The following is an 18,961-nucleotide window of genomic DNA, read 5'->3' as shown; positions in this document are numbered from 1 at the left end:
CTTAAACAACCATTCCTATCAAAGCAGGGACTGGGTACCATTTGTCTTAGTGTCCCAGCTATAGGACTGTATCTGGACAACCAATCTCCTGATCCCTGCTGGAATCACCTGAGAATCTGGCACTAGCATAGTGTTGCACTTCAGTGATCCTTACCTTTCAGACATTGGTAAAAAAAAAACTGGGAGCTTCCCGAGGAGGGGTTAAATAGGGGGAATTCCTGTCGGTTTTCTATTTCAATTTAAGTATAGGTGGTGCATAACCATGGTAGCCATGATTTACAGCCTGCTCTTTGTCTCATAATGTATGATAAGGAAAGGTTTTCTTTAGGGTCTCCCAACTACACCGGTTTTTAACAAATGAGACCGATTAAAGTGGAAGTTCACTCTCCAAGTCAACATTGACTAATTTTAATCCTTTTGCTGCTAGCATTCATAAATACTGTAGATAAAATATATCATATTTACTTATTTTACACTATTTGTTTGCCTAGGCAAATGTTGTTATACATCCCAAGAGTCTTCAGAAGGGGAGGAGGTGTTTTCTAGGTTAAGCATGACCTCGCGCGTGTATGCCTGAACAAAAGGTAGATAGCTTCCAGGAAGTAAATGAATCATCTGCCCTTACTCAAAATGGCCACGACCAGAAATACTATGGGGTGTTTTTCAAATTGATTTCTCAGCAAAATAAAGCATGGAGAAATGGATGGAAGGCGGAGTTTGAGTATTAAAAATGAATTAAATAGCATTTTTGCTTTGTGGTGCCTTTTCTTTTAATCATTGAGTACAAGTATCGATACTGTCGGTCAAGTACTCACGGATACGGAGGACCGATACTTTGTGGTACGATTTGCGTCCATACAAAATGAATGAGCGCAAATCGAACTGCAAAGAATGGCAAGTGATTTGAACAGGAATGCTGTGCCATTACTATCCGAATCGCATGCAATTTCCCCACTGCTCCTGTGTGAACACAGGCTTGTCATATTGGCGGTGCAGGAATCCTCCATGCTCCGATCCCATGCAATCACACAACTAAAAGCCGCTTCACAGGTCTGGGGATCTGAAATCCCTGCGGATTTCTCTCCTCTCCTCTATATTGTCTCATGAGCCCCTATGCTCCCTCACCCAGACTGAAGGCACTCTAATACAGGAGATGTGTTATTGGCCAGATCACCAGGTGAAAAAAAAGCCTAAAACAGAAAATGAACGCAGCCACCACATCTAATGATTTGTAAGCTGCAAATTACATATTTGGTTTTGGGTTTAATATGGTTTTAAGATTAAATAGCACTGCTGCATGCCTGCAAATGGAATGTACTTTTCCATACTGGACAAGAGTGAACCTAGCTTTCAGTTCCAAGAAGCCTCCACAGGTACAAAGGTTTTAATTTGATCACTAGCAAAGGAACTTTCAGGCACCACAAGAGGCCTGTATTTCAGCACTGTTACATTAGCAGTGTTTTAGTTCAGATTCACAAACAAGTCAAAATGCAGTCAAGTGCTATTTTAGAACCTCTGTCAAGTTTTGATTGCAGTGTTCCCACTGGGAAAATTCCCCTTCACTTACTGTCCTGGTGACCAAAAAGACACATTCAGACATAAGGAGGAAGAACTGTCGCAACAGTAAAACAAGACAGCAACCCCCGACAGGGGTTCTAACCTTTCATCATTATGCTATAAAAAGTCTCTACTGTCTGCATCCTCAGACAGGATTTTCTCGGTGAGCTTCTATTAGCATGACACGGAATGAAGAGACTTTCCTCAATTTGGACACATGCAGCAATAAAAAAAAAACCCACAAAAGTTCCAAGTCTTCCCCATTTTAATTGAAACAGAAAAAAGTGGCCAGATATTCATTTTAAGAATCAAATAGATATCTGACAAACATAGAATGCATTGTTTTGCTACATAAAACTGGATTAAACACAATATTAACATGTGCTGCTCAATTTCTCTCACAAATCTTAAAGCAAAGAGGCAGGAAAATGAAATAATCAACTTAAAAAAAAAAAAAAAGTTTTACCTACTGCATTTGTACAAATGTTTAACTCCATTTTTAGAAAAAAATATTCCCTTCTGGGAGGTCTATGTACATTGCAGGGATTTTAACAAACTTTGTTGCAGACTGCTACCTTTTGTTATTCTGAAGAAATAGATGTTTGTTTGTTTGTCTGTGTCCATGTGCTAAGCAAATATAATGGGAGTTTTATAATGATCAATCAGCTACTGCACTTGCAGGGCTCTAATGAGGAAAACTGCAGGGTCTGCATTCCTTTAGATGTGATGTCCCTTTGGGAGTATCTCACCAAAAATTACATTTTTGTTGCAGAGGATGCCAATAACACAAGCAGGAAATTACATTTTATTGGGGATGTTTTGTACACAATTGTTTTTTTTCTACTGGTTATTTTCTTCCCACAAAAGTGGAGTTGCCCTTTAAGATGAAAATTATACCTCCTTACATGTTTTGTACATTGTCTGCATTTGTGTACCCACACTATAAAGAATAGTCTACTAAACATTTTCAGAAACAAGACATAATGAAAACAAATATCCAGCATTTATAATAGCATCGCCTTACTAGGGTTCCTGCAGAGGTTGCTAGGGGTTCTCTGAAAGATTATTATCCTGCCTGATGGTGCATCATGGCTTCCCACCAATGTCACAGCAGAGTTAGAGATGTGCAGCCAATTGGGACTCTCAACTAGGGAACCACAAACACAAATTACCTCCATAGAGGTTTGTAACAGGGACCCTCTCTCGCTCGCCACCAACGCAAGAGGAGGCTTCTCCCGCTGGCCACCAACGCAAGAAGGGGAGGGGGGCTTCTCCCGCTGGCCACCAACGCAAGAGGAGGCTTCTCCCGCTGGCCACCAACGCAAGAAGGGGAGGGGGGCTTCTCCCGCTGGCCACCAACGCAAGAAGGGGAGGGGGCTCTCCCGCTGGCCACCAACGCAAGAAGGGGAGGGGGCTCTCCCGCTGGCCACCAACGCAAGAAGGGGAGGGGGCTCTCCCGCTGGCCACCAACGCAAGAAGGGGAGGGGGCTCTCCCGCTGGCCACCAACGCAAGAAGGGGAGGGGGCTCTCCCGCTGGCCACCAACGCAAGAAGGGGAGGGGGCTCTCCCGCTGGCCACCAACGCAAGAAGGGGAGGGGGCTCTCCCGCTGGCCACCAACGCAAGAAGGGGAGGGGGCTCTCCCGCTGGCCACCAATGCAAGAAGGGGAGGGGGCTCTCCCGCTGGCCACCAACGCAAGAAGGGGAGGGGGCTCTCCCGCTGGCCACCAACGCAAGAAGGGGAGGGGGCTCTCCCGCTGGCCACCAACGCAAGAAGGGGAGGGGGCTCTCCCACTGGCCACCAACGTAAAAAAGGGGGGACTTTCCCACTGGCCACCAACGTAAAAAAGGGGGGACTTTCCCACTGGCCACCAATGTAAAAAAGGGGAAGTTCTCCCGCTCTCTGGCCACCAACATAAGAGGGGGGGAGCTTCTCCCGCTGGCCACCATCGTAATAGAGGGGAGGGGCTGCCCCACTGGCCACCAACTTGAGAGAGGAGGGGCCTGCCTGGCTGGTGACAAGGGAGCTGGAGAGCAAGAAGTCTTGGAAGGAACAAAGAACAATTTGGTTGGTATTTTCAGACTAGGTTAGTGATGTAGCTGGGGGCAGAGTTGTGGATGGCTTTGTAAGTTGTTGTTAGTATCCTGAATTTAATTTGTTGGGTGAGTGGGAGCCAATGCCAGGGTTGGCAGAAAGGAGTGGCAGACACTGAGTGGTTGGTAAGATGGATGAACCTGGTGGCAACATCCATGATGGGCTGAAGAGGGGATGGCCTATGTAAAGGTAATCCAATGAGGAGGGAGTTGCAGTAGCTGAGGAAAGAAATGACCAGAGAGTAAATTAGAAGCTTTGTGGTATCATTGGTTAAGAAGGGGCATATTTTGGAGATGTTGCAGAGTTTAAGGCGGCAAGCTTTGGTTGATTAGATACAGGGATGTTGGATTCCTATCGCCCGATGCCCAGGACATGTAGTTTCTTTCTAACTTTAGACCTGCTGCGAGCAAGCAGCAGGGCTCACCTGTCAGGTGAAGCAATCGGCGGCAACGCTGCCGCCGATTACTTAACACAGTGCCAGCCTCTCCGCGACCCCAGCGTGAGGTTTCCTGGGCGCCGCTTACCCATCTGCAGTCCCGACTCACCGTTGGCTGGAGGGGAGGGAGAAGAGCAGACAAGTCCGCTCCCCTCCCCTTCTTGTACTGACCTGGAAGTGACGTTATGATGTCACTTACGGGTCTCCAATGAGAGATTGTAATGTAATCCCTGGGAAAGAATGTAATATGGTGTGATGTGCACCACATTAAATTCAGTGAAGCAGAAGGGAGACATGCAGGGTCTTTAAGACCTTGGATGTCTCAAAAAGAACCTGTCACCAAAAGTCATCACATAGGGGACTTTGTCCCTTATGTGATGAAAAAATAAAACAAAAATGTTTATTTTTTTTAATGTAAAAAATTAAAAGTTACACCCAAGCACATACCATCCCCCCCAAGAAAAATATTGAGGCCCCCAGATATACGCACAAACATAAAAGCACACGCTGGGGCGCTTACGCATGAAACCGTTGATTGAGATACATGTCACATATCGCCATGCACTGGGGTACTGAAGTTTGTCGCCATTTCACAAGCGCGCACAAATTTAAGCTTTGACAAGTTGGATATCTATTTATCCTCATTTTTTTTTTTTTTTTATGCAACCTCATTTTTTATATTTTGCAAAAAAAGACAATGTATTGCTTTTTTTGCCCTAAAATTAAACTTACTTGTATTTTTTACTGAAATTTTGCGGTAATATCACGCAATATAAAAAATTGGAACTACCGCTATTTTATTCTCTAGGGTCTCTGCTTTCAGAAAATATATCATGTTTGGGGTTTTTATGTAATCTTCAGGCCTAAAATGATTTTTTTAAGCGTGCAAAAAATGCAAAAACTGCTCTGGTCGCGAAAGGGATAAAGTATAAACCCGACACTCCCCTCTTCTGATGGGCAGCCAATTGGTGCTCATTACACTGCAAGGTCTCTCCCCTCGCTGCTACTCCCCGGGTGCGGTGCTGGAGACAGGCAGGGAGGGGAGGAGGAGATAAACAGCACAATGTTAAAAATATTACACGTTTAAGTCGCCATAAAGCCCCTTTTGTTCTTAAAAGCCCCAGACATCCCTAAAATCACCTCCGATTTAAATACGGTTTTGGTTATTTATTTTTTTTTAATCGGGACAAGTAGATTGTCATGAGGGACAAGTAGACTGGGGCCCCGATTTAGTCCCTGAACAAGAAGTTTTTTCAAAAATTTCCACACCCCTGAGATGTGGGGCCAGGATAGTTCAGAGTCCAGGATTACCCCAAACACCCTGGCATGTGTGAACAGGTTGATAGCGGACTATATTCCCTTCGCACACATTCCGGGAAGTATGGCTCCTCAATAGAAGGTGCTGTAGTGACTACCAGCTTGGAATAGAAACATCACAGGCAACGTACATATTCGCTGGCACACCACAGATCTCTATATGGTCCAAAAAGATATAATATTGCCCTTTTCTTTGTGATGTGATATTTTTGGACCATATAGAGATCTGTGGTGTGCTGGCAAATATGTACATTTGGGTTGATAGTTGAGCCATTGATCTTGACAGAGCAGTCAGGGGAAGGGGCACGTGGGGGAGGAAATATTTGAGCTTGGTTTTGGATAAAGTTTCAGGAAGTGGTGTGACATCCAGACTGATAAGTCTGTCAGTAGATTAGTGATGCGTGAGGATGGAGGGAGCTGAGGGGTACAGAGATAGATTTGTGTGTCATCAGCATAGAAATGGTACTGGGAACCATGGGAGGCTGTCAAGTGACTGAAGGAGGAGGTGTAGACTGGGAATAAGAGAGGTCCAAGCACAGAACCTGGAGGATCCCCTCTAATACTGGGCTCCCTATGTCCAGGGCCCCTCCATGGGAACGTGTGTGCACTGCTCTTCTCCCACCATCACACCTGAGCTCAGGCTATACATCACTGCAGACCTGTACAATGGAAGTGGCAGAGCTCACAGGATGAGAGGACACCCAAGGTGGTCACTATGACAGGACAAGGCCATGTCCAGGTACACACAGGGTTCTGCCCTCACCCCACATACAGAGCCCCCGCCCCGGTGTTGGTGTGTGGTCAGGGAGTTCGCTCATTCTCCTGGGAGACCGCACACACAACATGCGCAATGATAACACAAACTTCCAGGAAGCCTTCCTCCTCCAGCTCTACAACACAGCTGACAACTCCATGACAAGTATGAAGCCGGGCCAGCTCTCACCTGTACAAACCGCCGCCGTTCCGGGCTGTCCCGTCACCGCACGTCCACACTGACCGGGACACCTGCACCGCGGCCGTACAACTCCTCACAGCGGAGCGCGGCCTCCAACTGACGGCCACGGCATCCCAGCATGCGCTGCGTCCGAGGGGGGCGGGGCCTACAGGGAAGCGAGTGGTGACTCTGCTGGAATGTGGTGCTATGCACGATCTCATAGAAGTCAGTGAGTGAGAACTTTCACATTCTGCACACCTGCACTACCCTACAGTTACGGCACTACAGTACAGAGGGAGAACTCTCCGCTCTTCTGTGTATTGGAGCGCCCCAATTTTTCTTCTCTTCGAGGCTATGGGTTTATTGGGGCCGCTCATGTGGAAGGGTACCGGGGCGGCTCGGGTCACGTGCCCCATTAGAGCTGTGAGTACTGACTGCTGCCAGAATTCGCGGTCACGTGACGTCGGGTAGCCGGCGAGCTCCTGTATGTGTCTGAGAGGGTCGTTGTGTCCCTGAGGTGGGCTTGGCAGGGGCGGACTGACAACTCATGGGGCCCCCGGGCAATAGGGGATTATGGGGCCCCTGTGTCCTTGCCCCCACCCAAAAAAGCCTATGAAAGGTACCAGGGGCATCTCGTGGGGCCCCCTGCTGACTCCGGGCCCTTGGGCGGTGCCCGAGTTCCCCAATGGTTAGTCCACCCCTGGGCTTGGGTGAACCTGACTGTGACCAGAAATGTGCTTACTGCTGACGATTAATGCACTACTTGCCAACCGGGCCAATTCTGACATTTCCCTCCTACATGTATAGAACTTTCTTTTTTTTTTTTTTGCAAGGAAATTACATATATATTTGTAGCAGAGGCTTCGAGGATAAAATGGTGGGTTTTGCAGGTTTTTTTCAGATTTCGACACCATTTTTTGGGAGAAAATACAATTCAATGAATTTTAGTGCACTCAAACACAATATAACACCCAATTAATCGATAAAATGTGATGTTACATTGCTGGTCACCAAGTAAATAGATACCAAACATCACACTTTAAAAATGAATACGCCTGTAGAACGGCGCCAAACCACGGTACTTGAAAATCTCCATAGCCAACGCTTTAAAAGCCTTTACAGGTTACCAGTTACACAGGAGGTCTGGTGCTATAATCTGCACTTGCTGGAGCGTTCGTGGCAATACCTTACATGTGTGTGTTTCAAACACCATTTACGTATGTGTGCGCAACCTACGTGTTATGTATTACTTATTACAGGCACTCAATTTACGCAGTGCTTTATTTATATATATATATATATATATATACCACCCAAACCGTACTCTCTGCTCTTCGCATGACCTGCTACTCTCTAGCTCCCTTGTCTCCTCCTCCCATGCTTGTCTCCAGGACTTCTCAAGGGCTTCACCCATCCTCTGGAACTTCCTACCCCAATCAGGCTATCGCCTACTCTCCTCACTTTCAGACGAACTCTGAAAACTCATCTCTTCAGGGAAGCCTACCCCAACCCCAGCTAATACTGGAATCCTCTACTTTTCCTACCACTCCATCCCCCACAGCTAATTACCTCTTGTACCACTATCCCCTCCCTTCTAGATTGTAAGCTCCAAGGAGCAGGGCCCTCTAATCCCTCTTGTATTGTTACTGTAATGTCTCCCTCCATTATGTAAAGTGCTGAGCAAACTGTCGGCGCTATATAAGTCCTGTATAATAATAATAATAATATTGTACATTCCCATCAGTCCCTAACCCTCAAGGGACGTACAATCTAAGTTCCCTAACTCACATACATACACATACTAGGGCCAATTAACCTACCGGCATGTCTTGGGAGTGTGGGAGGAAACCAGAGTATCTGGGGGAAACCCATGCAGGCACAGGGACAACATGCAAATTCAAGGCTGGTAGTGTCATGGTTAAGTTTCAAACCAACAACCCTAGTGCTTCAAGCTTATGCCTTCGCCTTTGCACGCAAGGACAGAGCACTTTACTTTTTTTATTATTATTATTTATTTTATTAACCACTTGTCCTCTGGAAGATTTACCCCCCTCTCCTGACCAGGCCATTTTTTTCTATTCGGTGCTGTGCTCTTTCAACTGGTAATTGCGCGGTCATGCAACGTTGTACCCAAACAAAATCTATGTCCTTTTTTTTACAAAAAGAGAGCTTTTCTTGGTGGTATTTGATCACCTCTGAGTTTTTCATTTTTTGTGCTATATGCAAAAAAAGACAGAAGATTTTGAAAAAAAAAACAATATTTTCTAATTTCTGTTATACAAAATATCCAATAAACTCAAATTTCATCATAAATTTAGATGTATTCTGCTACATGTCTTTGGTAAAAAACAAATCCCAATAAGTGTATATTAATTGGTTTGTGTGAAAGTTATAGCGTCTACAAACTATGGTATAGATACTGGAATTTACACAGCTTTTACTTTCTGACTGCTGTAACAGGGTTAGCTTGGCAGCGGGTGTGTGTGACCCCCTGGATGGGTGCACAACACAAAAAGATAGGCACAGCACAACAATAGTGGAGGTGAAAACAAACAGGTGCAATTTATTTACAATATTTACAGAAAAAATGATAAACCAAAAAGAAACATCAAAATAAATCCTGGCCAACTTGGCTACTTACTGCAACAACAGCTTTTCCCTAGCTACCCACTAGGTACAGCCTGCTGCTATACCTAGTTGCTAGTACTGGGAGGTTAGCCACACAGGCTTTGGTCTCTCTGCACACAGATAACAGGTCAGCTCCCCAGACAGTTCAGGCACAGATCTGGTTCCAGGGTGGAGCAACTCCCTAAGCACTCTGGGAAGCTTTATACAGGTGTTAATGAGCCCACTACCTTCAGCTGGGCTCATTATCTCAGTGCTGAAGGACTCAGCACTTCCCTGTAGTGGTACAAATCCCCATAAACCCTGAACCTCGGACAAATATATCGTCCATCCAGGACGCAACCAGGTGATTTCACCTGCCTACTGTCACACTGCCTATCACATTTCTTGAGGTGCTAAAATGCCAGGGCAGTACAAACACCCATTCTACTTCTACTGAGTATGGGGATACCACTTGTGAGACTTTTTGGGAGCCAGGCCACATACAGGAGCCTAAAATCCAATGACCCCTTTGAAAGCCTGAAGGTGCATAACTGCCTCATTTCACTTCCTCACTACCTATCACAGTTTTGGAGGCCCTGGAATGCCAGGATAGCACCAAATGACCCTTCTTTGTAAAGAACACACCCCAAGGAATTTGATAAGAGGCATGGTGAGTATATTGCAGATCTAATTTTTTTCTCACAAGGTTTTGAAAAAGAAAGTTTTCATTTTCTTTCTTCATATTCCACAATCTTGTGGCAGCAAGCGAGAACTGCAAAATACCTATAATGCCTCTTATCAAATGCTTTTTAGTGTCTACTTTCCATAAAGGGGTCATTTTGGGGGGGGGGGGTGTACTATTCTGGCATTTCAGGGCTTCTGAGACTGTGATAGGTAGGAAGTGTAAAAAGGAAATAATGCCCTTTAACTACTTGCCCTGCAGAAGATTTACCCCCTTCATGACCCGGCCATTTTTTGCTGTCCGGCACTGCCCTATTTCAACTGGTAATTACTCGGTCATGCAATGCTGTACCCACTAAATTTATGTCCTTTTTTTACACAAATAGAGCTTTCTTTTGGTGGTATTTGATCACCTCTGTGGTTTTACTTTTTACGCTATAAACAAAAAAAAAGACAGAAAATTTTGAAAAAAAAAAATATTTTTCACTTTTGGCTATAAAAAATATCCAATAAACTCAGTTATGGATGTTTTTTTGCTACATGTCTTAGTAAAGAAATTCCAATACATGTATATTAATTTGTTTGTGTGAAAGTTATAGCGTCTACAAACTATGGTATATATACTGGAATTTACGCAGCTTTTACATTCTGACTGCCTATCACATTTCTTGAGGTGCTAAAATGCCAGGGCAGTACACCCCCCCCCCTCCCCTCAAATGATCCCTTTTTGGAAAGTAGACATGGCATGTTGAGTCCATGGAACATTTTATTTTTTGCCACAAATGTTTCAAAAATGACAATTTTTTTTTCTTCACACAAAGTTGCCAATTAAATTATATATTGCTCATGCATGCCATGGGTGTATGTGGAATAACACCGCAAAACACATTCTCCTATTTCTCCCGAGTATGGAGATACCACAAAGAAACTTTTGGCAGCCTAGATACATACAGGCCCCCAATATCCAATGACCACCTATAGGCTTTCAAAGGGCATGTTTCCTCATATCACTTCCCCGCTACCTATCACAGTTTTGGAGGCTCTAAAATGCCAGGATAGTACAACCCCCCCAAATGACCCCTTTTTGGAAAGTAGAATTTGATAAGAGGCATGGTGAGTATTTTGCAGATATCATTTTTGTCATAAGGTTTTGAAAAGGAAGAGAAAAATACATTTTTTTTTTCTTTCTTCATTTTCCAAAAACCTGTGGCAACAAATAAGATCTGCAAAATACTCACCATGCCTTTTAGCAAATACCTTGGAGTGTCTACTTTCCAAAAAGGGGTCATTTGGAGGGGTTGCTTCTACTATTTCAGGGCCAACATTAGAAGCTTATGCCACACATCTTTATATTTAAACAACAGCGCACAACTTTGCCAGTCCTATCTTCTCATCAGAATCTCTTTAGCCAGAATGCATTGTATGCCATAGGATATCACTCTCTCCTTTGATCTTCCAATAAGCTGGTCCCAATCTCCAAAGAAAAAAACTAATATAGTATAGTAGTTTTTGTATAAATCTGCTACATATACACCTGTGCACAATTAAAATATACAAGTAGTGTCCAACACGTATACCCTAAATACTCTTACCCTCTTAGGGTGAAAATGTGCATGTCACTCTGTACTGCGAATGGCATCCAAATATACTGTGGTCTTACTTTATTCACCACCTGTGTACAAAGTAAACCAATCACAGCTCACTAGGAAGAGAAGCTGAGCTGTTATGAATCAGATTGATTTATAGCAGCTTTGCTTACATTGTGATCATGTGATGATCACCAGGTCCCATTCACTGGGATCTTCATTCCGCTATGTCCGCCAGACACAGCAGTTGTGGGTGGGGAGCGCTGTGTGCCCCCCTGTGTTAGTTCAGCCAGTGCAACATACCCGTACACCACTTTGCCTGTAGCTGCCGCCCAGACGCAGTACATTGCGGTGGGCGGGAAGCTGTTAAAAGCCTGCAATAAGGTACTTATTGGATTTTGGGGTCTTGTACGTGGCTAGACTTCCAAAAAGTCTAAAAATATTTTGGGGAGTAATTCCACATACACCCATGGCATCTGTGAGCAATATATCATTTAGGTGACAACTTTGTGAAAAACAAATTTATTTTCTTTTTGTAATTTTCCAAAAATTTGTGGTAAAAAATAAATTCTTCTATTGACTCAACATGCCTCTCATCACATAGTTTGGGGTGTCTACTTTTCCAAAAAAGGGGTCATTTGGGGGGGGTGGGGTTGTTATCTTAGCATTTTATGCCCAGCATTAGAAACTTATGCCATCATCACCCACTCTTCTAACTACTTGACACTTTTTTCTGACACTTTTTGTTCACATTTAAAAAATCACTATTTATTAATTTATTAGAATTTATTAGAAAATTACTTTAAACCCTTAAACATATTTTTTGAAAGCAGACACCCTAGACAATAAAATGGTGGGTGTTGTATTTTTTTATGTCACACAGTACAGTAATTTAAAAAAATAAACATTTTTTTTAATTTTAGTGCACAAAAACACAATATATTGGCCAATTGTTTGGTAAGATTTAAAACATGATATTATGCCAAGTAAATAAATACCAAAGATGACATGATTTAAAATTGGGCACGCCCCGTGCAACAGTCACAAACTACATACATTTTTAATATCCATAAGCAACACTTTAAAAGCCTTTACAGGCTACCTCTTTAGATTTACACAGGAGGTCTAGTGCTAGAATTACACCCCTCGATCTGATATTCGCGGCAGTACCTCACATGCATGGTGTAAACGCTGTCTATGTACCGGCACGTGGCTGACACTTGTGTATGATGGGGTTTTTTTTTTAACTGTTCCTTTCTTTTTTTTATCACTTGTACTGTTCTCACAGGGAATGTGGTAGTTACAGGTACTCCATTCTGAGAAATCTGGGGTCTATTAGACTCTAGATATCTCCTCTGCCCTTAAATCATTTGATCTCATTAAGATCCATGTGATCAGATGCTTTCCAAATTTAAAAATGGCGCTGTTTATATCTGCCGAAACCAAAGTAATGAAATCTCGTAGCTTCCGGTTTCTTAGATTATAGAGAAGATTGGAGCCATTCCGGTCTCCAGTCAGCTCTATGGTCAGCTGGCAGAAATGCTGGCTGCCATCTCGGGTTCCATGATGGGGCTTGACTGCCCAAGAAAGCTGTGGAAGGCAGCAGGAGGGGGGGGGGTCACCTCCTCCCGCTGCTTGTAAAAGCAATCCTGTAGCTAATTAGCCGCCAGGCTTGTTTTTACATGAAAGCCAACCGCTGGCTGAAAAAAACGATACCAGAATGATCCTGGTTTAACCACTCAGTGATGCTGAATGAAAAAAGTCCAGTGATGCTGAACGAAAAAAAAAAAAAAGAACCTGACAGATTCCTCTATTCAGATGAAGAAATCTCTGCCAAAAGAAAATGTTAAAAATATATGCCGAAGCATAGGAGCGATCCACCCACTGACCATCCCATGCCCCCATGCTTGGGCAAATATTTTTTTTTTGTAACTGTGAATGAGAAATATCATCCAGCAGCGCTGCATGCACTGACATATATTCTGAGAGCATACCCTGTTGCTGTCAAAATAAACAAATCGGTGCTGCAGCTGAATGGCATTCCTGCAAAGAAAACAACAACAGTTAATAATAAAACAGTGCCAATAAAACAGTAACTCAATAACACAACAACTTTTTTATTGAAATCTGTGCCAAAAAATATTATAAAATATATACACCGTATCATAGGAGCAATTCACCCACTGACCACCCCAGGCCCCCATTCTTGGGCATATATGTTCTTTTTTAACTGTGGATGAAAAATCTCATCCAGCAGCGCTGCGCACACTCATGTATATGCTGAGTGCTGTTAGAATAAACAGATTGGTGCTGCAGCTGAATGACATTCCTGTAAAGGAAACCACAAAGGTTAACAATAAAACAGTAACTCAATAAAATGACAACTATTTTGGATTTTTTTTGGGGGGGTTGACTTTTTTATTTTTATGTGTTTTGTTGTTTTTTTTTTTTAAACTCTCATTCTTTGTTTAGTTAGTGAAAGAAACAAGATACAGTTCCATAGCATTGACATACATAACAGATTGTATCCAGCTTAGAATAAAAGTGTTCATCTTTTACAAGTGAGAAAAAAGTTGTGAGAGAAACCCTGTATATATTACGTATACAGTGGGGCAAAAAAGTTTTTAGTCAGCCATCAATTGCGCAAGTTCTCCCACTTAAAAAGATGAGAGAGGCCTATAATTGGCATCATAGGTAGACCTCAACTATGAGAGACAAAATGAGAAACAAAATCCAGACAATCACATTGGCTGATTTGGAAAGAATTTATTTGCAAATTATGGTGGAAAATAAGTATTTGGTCACATACAAACAAGCAAGATTTCTGGCTCTCACAGACCTGTACCTTCTTCCTTAAGAGGCTCCTCTATCCTGCACTCATTACCTGTATCAATGGCACCTGTTTGAACTTGTTATCAGTATAAAAGACACCTGTCCACAACCTCAAACAGTCACACTCCAAACTCCACTGTGGTGAAGACCAAAGAGCTGTCGAAGGACACTACAAACAAAATTGTAGACCTGCACCAGACTGGGAAGACTGAATCTGCAATAGGCAAGCAGCTTGGTGTGAACAAATCAACTGTGCGAGCAATAATTAGAAAATGGAAGACATACAAGACCACTGATAATCTCCCTTGATCTGGGGCTCCACGCAAGATTTCACCCCGTGGGGTCAAAATGATCACAAGAACGGTAAGCAAAAATCCCAGGACCACACTGGGGGACCTAGTGAATGACCTGCAGAGAGCTGGGACCAACAGAACAAAGGCTACCATCAGTAACACACTACGCCGCCAGGGACTCAGATCCTACAGTGCCAGACGTGTCCCCCTGCTTAAGCCAGTACATGTCCGGGCCCATCTGGAGTTTGCTAGAGAGCATTTGGATGATCCAGAAGAGGATTGGGAGAATGTCATATGGTCAGATGAAACCAAAATAGAACTGTTTGGTAGAAACAGTTGCATCCAAAGAACACCATACCTACTGTGAAGCATGGGGGTGGCAACATCATGCTTTGGGGCTGTTTCTCCGCAAAAGGGACCAGGACAACTGATCCATGTACAGGACAGAATGAAAGGGGCCATGTATCTTGAGATTTTAAGTGCAAACCTCCTTCCATCAGCAAGGGCATTGAAGATGAAACGTGGCTGGGTCTTCCAACATGACAATGATCCCAAACATACTGCCCGGGCAACGAAGGAGTGGCTTCGTAAGAAGCATTTCAAGGTCCTGGAGTGGCCTAGCCAGTCTCCAGATCTCAACCCCATAGAAAACCTTTGGAGGGAGTTTAAAGTCCGTGTTGCCCAGCGACAGCCCCAAAACATCACTGCTCTAGAGGAAATCTACATGGAGGAATGGGCCAACATACCAGCAACAGTGTGTGCCAACCTTGTGGAGACTTACAGGAAACGTCTGACCTCTGTCATTGCCAACAAAGGATATATAACAAAGTATTGAGATGAACTTTTGATATTGACCAAATACTTATTTTCCACCATAATTTGCAAATAAATTCTTTCCAAATCAGCCAATGTGATTGTCTGGATTTTTTTTCTCATTTTGTCTCTCATAGTTGAGGTCTACCTATGATGCCAATTACAGGCCTCTCTCATCTTTTTAAGTGGGAGAACTTGCACAATTGGTGGCTGACTAAATACTTTTTTGCCCCACTGTATATAGAAAATATTAGATGCCGACCGAAATTTGTGGCATCAAGTACTATTCAGTCCTCAAAAAATGTACAATAATGTCTAATAATGCCTAACTATGTCTAGCAATATTTAATAGTGTCTAACCCACAGGTCTGAAGACTAGTCTTGTTTAGATCTGTTATAAAGTAGGCTGTCCTCCTAGTGGCTTTTGATGGGCTTTAGCATGTTGTGATTGAAAGAAAAAGAAAAACTTTTCAACTGTTCAGTTGTGTGTCATGCTGGATGGCAGGGAGGGGCCTAACTTCAGCACAGGGAAAAGTTTCATTCTAGCCAGTCTGATCATTTTTCAATGACAACTCTGGATGTTTTTAAAGAAATTTTTGCTAAGGTGGATTGTATTTTAAAGGCGATTGCTGTTTTAAAGTCAGCATTTCATGGAGACCGCACCTCTGAATCACATTATAGAAAATTGAAGCCCGACTGTCGGTTGGTCATGTGATCAGCTGTGTCTAATCACATCTGATCACATGCAAACAGGGAAATGCCAGTTATCGGCATTTCTCTCCTCACGAGCTGTCACGCTGACAGCTCGAGAGGAGAGGCGGTAATCGGCATTCCTCAGAGGGGACATGTACACAGATCATCAGAGCACTGGTGATTAGTGTGCTCTGATGATCTGTGTAGCCCCAGCAGTGCCACCTGTCAGTGTCCATCAGTGCCAGCTCTCAGTGCTCATCCATGCCACCTGCCTATGCCCATCAGTGCCACATCAATGCCACATATCAGTGCTTATCTGAGCTGCCTTTCAGTGTCACCTATCAGTGTCAACTATAAATGCCAATCAGTGCCGCCTATCAGTGTGCATCAGTGCCGCCTATCAGTGCCCATCAGTGCTGCCTATCAGTGCCACTCAGTGCCACCTAACAATGCCAGTCAGTGCCACCTCTCAGTGCCATATATCAGTTTTGCCTTTCAGTGCCCATCACTGATGTCTGTCAATGCCCATCAGTGCCAACTACCAGTGCCTCCTCATCAGCATCAGTGTCCATCAGTGCAGCCTCATTAGCGCACATCATTGAAGGAGAAAAATCACTTATTTACAAAATTTTATAACAAAAACTAAGAAAAAATGTTTTTTTTTCAAAATTTTCAGTGGTTTTTGATTTGTTTAAGAAAAAGTAAAAAACCCAGAGGTGATTAAATATCACCAAAATAAAGCTCTATCTGTCACAAAAAATGATAAAAACTTCATATGGGTACAGTGTTGCATGACCGCACAATTGTCATTCAAAGTGCAACAGCGCTGAAAGCTGAAAATTGGCCTGGGCAGGAAGGGGGTATAAGTGCCCCGTAGGCTAGTGATTAATGTTATGATTTACATTTGTCTAAACACCATTTTTGGCACCATAGTAGCTTGTAAGACTCCACATGTTATTTTCACTTTAGTTGTTTTTGTATGTTGCCTATAAATGAACGAGATACCTTTGATGGATTGGTCCTTTGATTCATAAAACTTTAATATGGAAGATGCTAGTTTATCTTTGGTAGACTATTGAAGTTTTGAAAGTAGTGAACAGATTCTTAGATTCATAAAAAAAGGTTTTGGATGATAATTTACAGTTGCAAGAAAAAGTATGTGAACCCCTTGGGATTACGTGGAGTTTTGCATGAATTGGGCATAAAATGTGCTCTGAACGTCATCTAAGTCACAACAATAGAAGAACACAGTCTGCTGAACATAATACTACACAAACATTAGATGTTGCCATGGTTTAATTGCACATAACATGTAAACATTCACAGTGCAGGGAGGAAAAAGTATGTGAACCTTTGGACTTAATAACTGGTTGACCCTCCTTTGGCAGCAATAACCTCAACCAAACATTTCCTGTAGTTGCAGATCAGACCTGCACAACGATCTGGAGTAATTTTGGACCACTCCTCTTCACAAAACTGTTTCAGTGTAGCAATATTCTTGGGATGTCTGGTGTGAATCACTCTCTTAAGGTCATGCCACAGCATTTCAATCGGGTTGAGGTCAGGACTCTGACTGGGCCACTCCAGAAGGCGTATTCTGTGCTGTTGCAGCCATTGTTTTGTTGAATTACTTGTATGCTTTGGGTCATTGTCCTGTTGCATCACCCATCCTCTGCGGAGCTTCAGTTGCCGGACAGATGGTCATACGTTTTCCTGCAAAATGTCTTGATAAACTCTGGAATTCATTTTCCCATCAATGACAACAATCCGTCCAGGCCCTGAGGCAGCAAAGCAGCCCCAAACCATGATGCTCCCTCCGCCATGTTTTACAGTGGGGATGAGGTTTTGATGTTGGTGTGCTGTGCCTTTTTTTCTCCACACATAGTGTTGTGTGTTCTTCCCAAACAACTCAATCTTGGTTTCATCTGTCCACAGTATATTTTGCCAGTAGTGCTGTGGAACATCCAGGTGCTCTTTTGCAAACTTCAAACGTGCTGCAATATTCTTTTTGGACAGCAATGGCTTCCTCCGTGGTGTCCTCCCATGTACTCCATTCTTGTTTAATGTTTTCCTTATTATAGATGTGTCAACAAAAATGTTAGCATGTGCCAGAGATTTCTGTAGGTCTTTAGCTGACACTCTGAGATTCTTCTTTACCTCATGCAGCATTCTGCGCTGGGCTCTTGCAGTCATTTATACAGGACGACCACGCCTAGGGAAAGTAGCAACAGTGCTAAACTTTCTCCATTTGTAGACAGTCTGTCTTACCGTGGACACATGAACATCAAGGCTTTTGGAGATACTTTTGTAACCCTTTCCAGCTTCATGCAAGTCAACAATTCTTGATCGTAGGTCTTCTGAGAGCTCTTTTCTGCGAGGCATGGTTCACATCAGACAGTGCTTCTTGAAACCAGTAAACCCAAAACAGGTGTGTGTTTTTTAAGGGCAGGACAGCTGTCAGCAACACATCCAATATCATCACACTGATTGGAGTCAAGGTTGGCTCACTCCTGGCTCCAATTAGCTCTGGGAGAAGTCATTAACCTAGGGCTCACATACTTTTTCCTCCCTGCACTGTGAATGTTTACATGTTATGTGCAATTAAACCATGGCAACATCTAATGTTTGTGTAGTATTATGTTCAGCAGACTGTGTTCTTCTATTGTTGTGACTTAGATGATGTTCAGAGCACATTTTATGCCCAATTCATGCAAAATTCCATGTAATCCCAAGGGGTTCACATACTTTTTCTTGCAACTGTATATTTCTCCTGGAGGGTCCCAAAGGACTGTAGGCTGTTTGAGGAGTATAAATCACCAATGTCATGGACACCTGCTGCAAACCATGTGTGTAATTGTGAGTCTGGTAGTAAAAGTTTTAGTGTTTTGAGAGGCAATAATGCAACTGTAGAGTGGGATATGCCTCCAGAAAATTGTGGGATAGCCGCCCATATGCGCAAAGAAGCTGTGATTGTGTCCAATGGATAGCGATGTGATTTAAAGGATAAAAGCGTTGCACTGCGTAGGTGTTTCAGGTCCAAAGATAGTACTGAAGCTTTGATTTGTCACCAGTTCAAATTATACTTTAGGGACCACCATACCTCAAAGCAATTCTAAATG

The 18,961-nt window shown here is 43.3% G+C and overlaps 1 protein-coding gene and 1 long non-coding RNA gene across 3 annotated transcripts in view; one reads left to right on the top strand and one right to left on the bottom strand.

Annotated features, from left to right (window-relative positions):
• Positions 1–6,504, bottom strand: part of NEK7 (NIMA related kinase 7) — a 205,569-nt gene extending 199,065 nt beyond the window's left edge. For both annotated transcript variants that reach the window (XM_089688678.1, XM_089688679.1), the window contains exon 1: positions 6,347–6,504. The gene's annotated coding sequence lies outside the window, so the exon portion shown is untranslated. The remainder of the gene's footprint in view (positions 1–6,346) is intronic.
• The window catches only part of LOC149453155 (uncharacterized), a 120,747-nt gene continuing 108,284 nt past the window's right edge, over positions 6,499–18,961 (top strand). Inside the window, exon 1 of the long non-coding RNA XR_016314730.1 lies at positions 6,499–6,566. This is a non-coding gene — a long non-coding RNA (uncharacterized LOC149453155). The remainder of the gene's footprint in view (positions 6,567–18,961) is intronic.

Source organism: Staurois parvus, unplaced genomic scaffold (genome assembly GCF_062004578.1).
Source record: "Staurois parvus isolate SC_StPar_1 unplaced genomic scaffold, SC_StPar_1.0 ptg000450l, whole genome shotgun sequence".
In the NCBI taxonomy this organism is placed as follows: domain Eukaryota; kingdom Metazoa; phylum Chordata; class Amphibia; order Anura; family Ranidae; genus Staurois; species Staurois parvus.
This window is presented reverse-complemented; position numbering and strand designations above follow the sequence as displayed.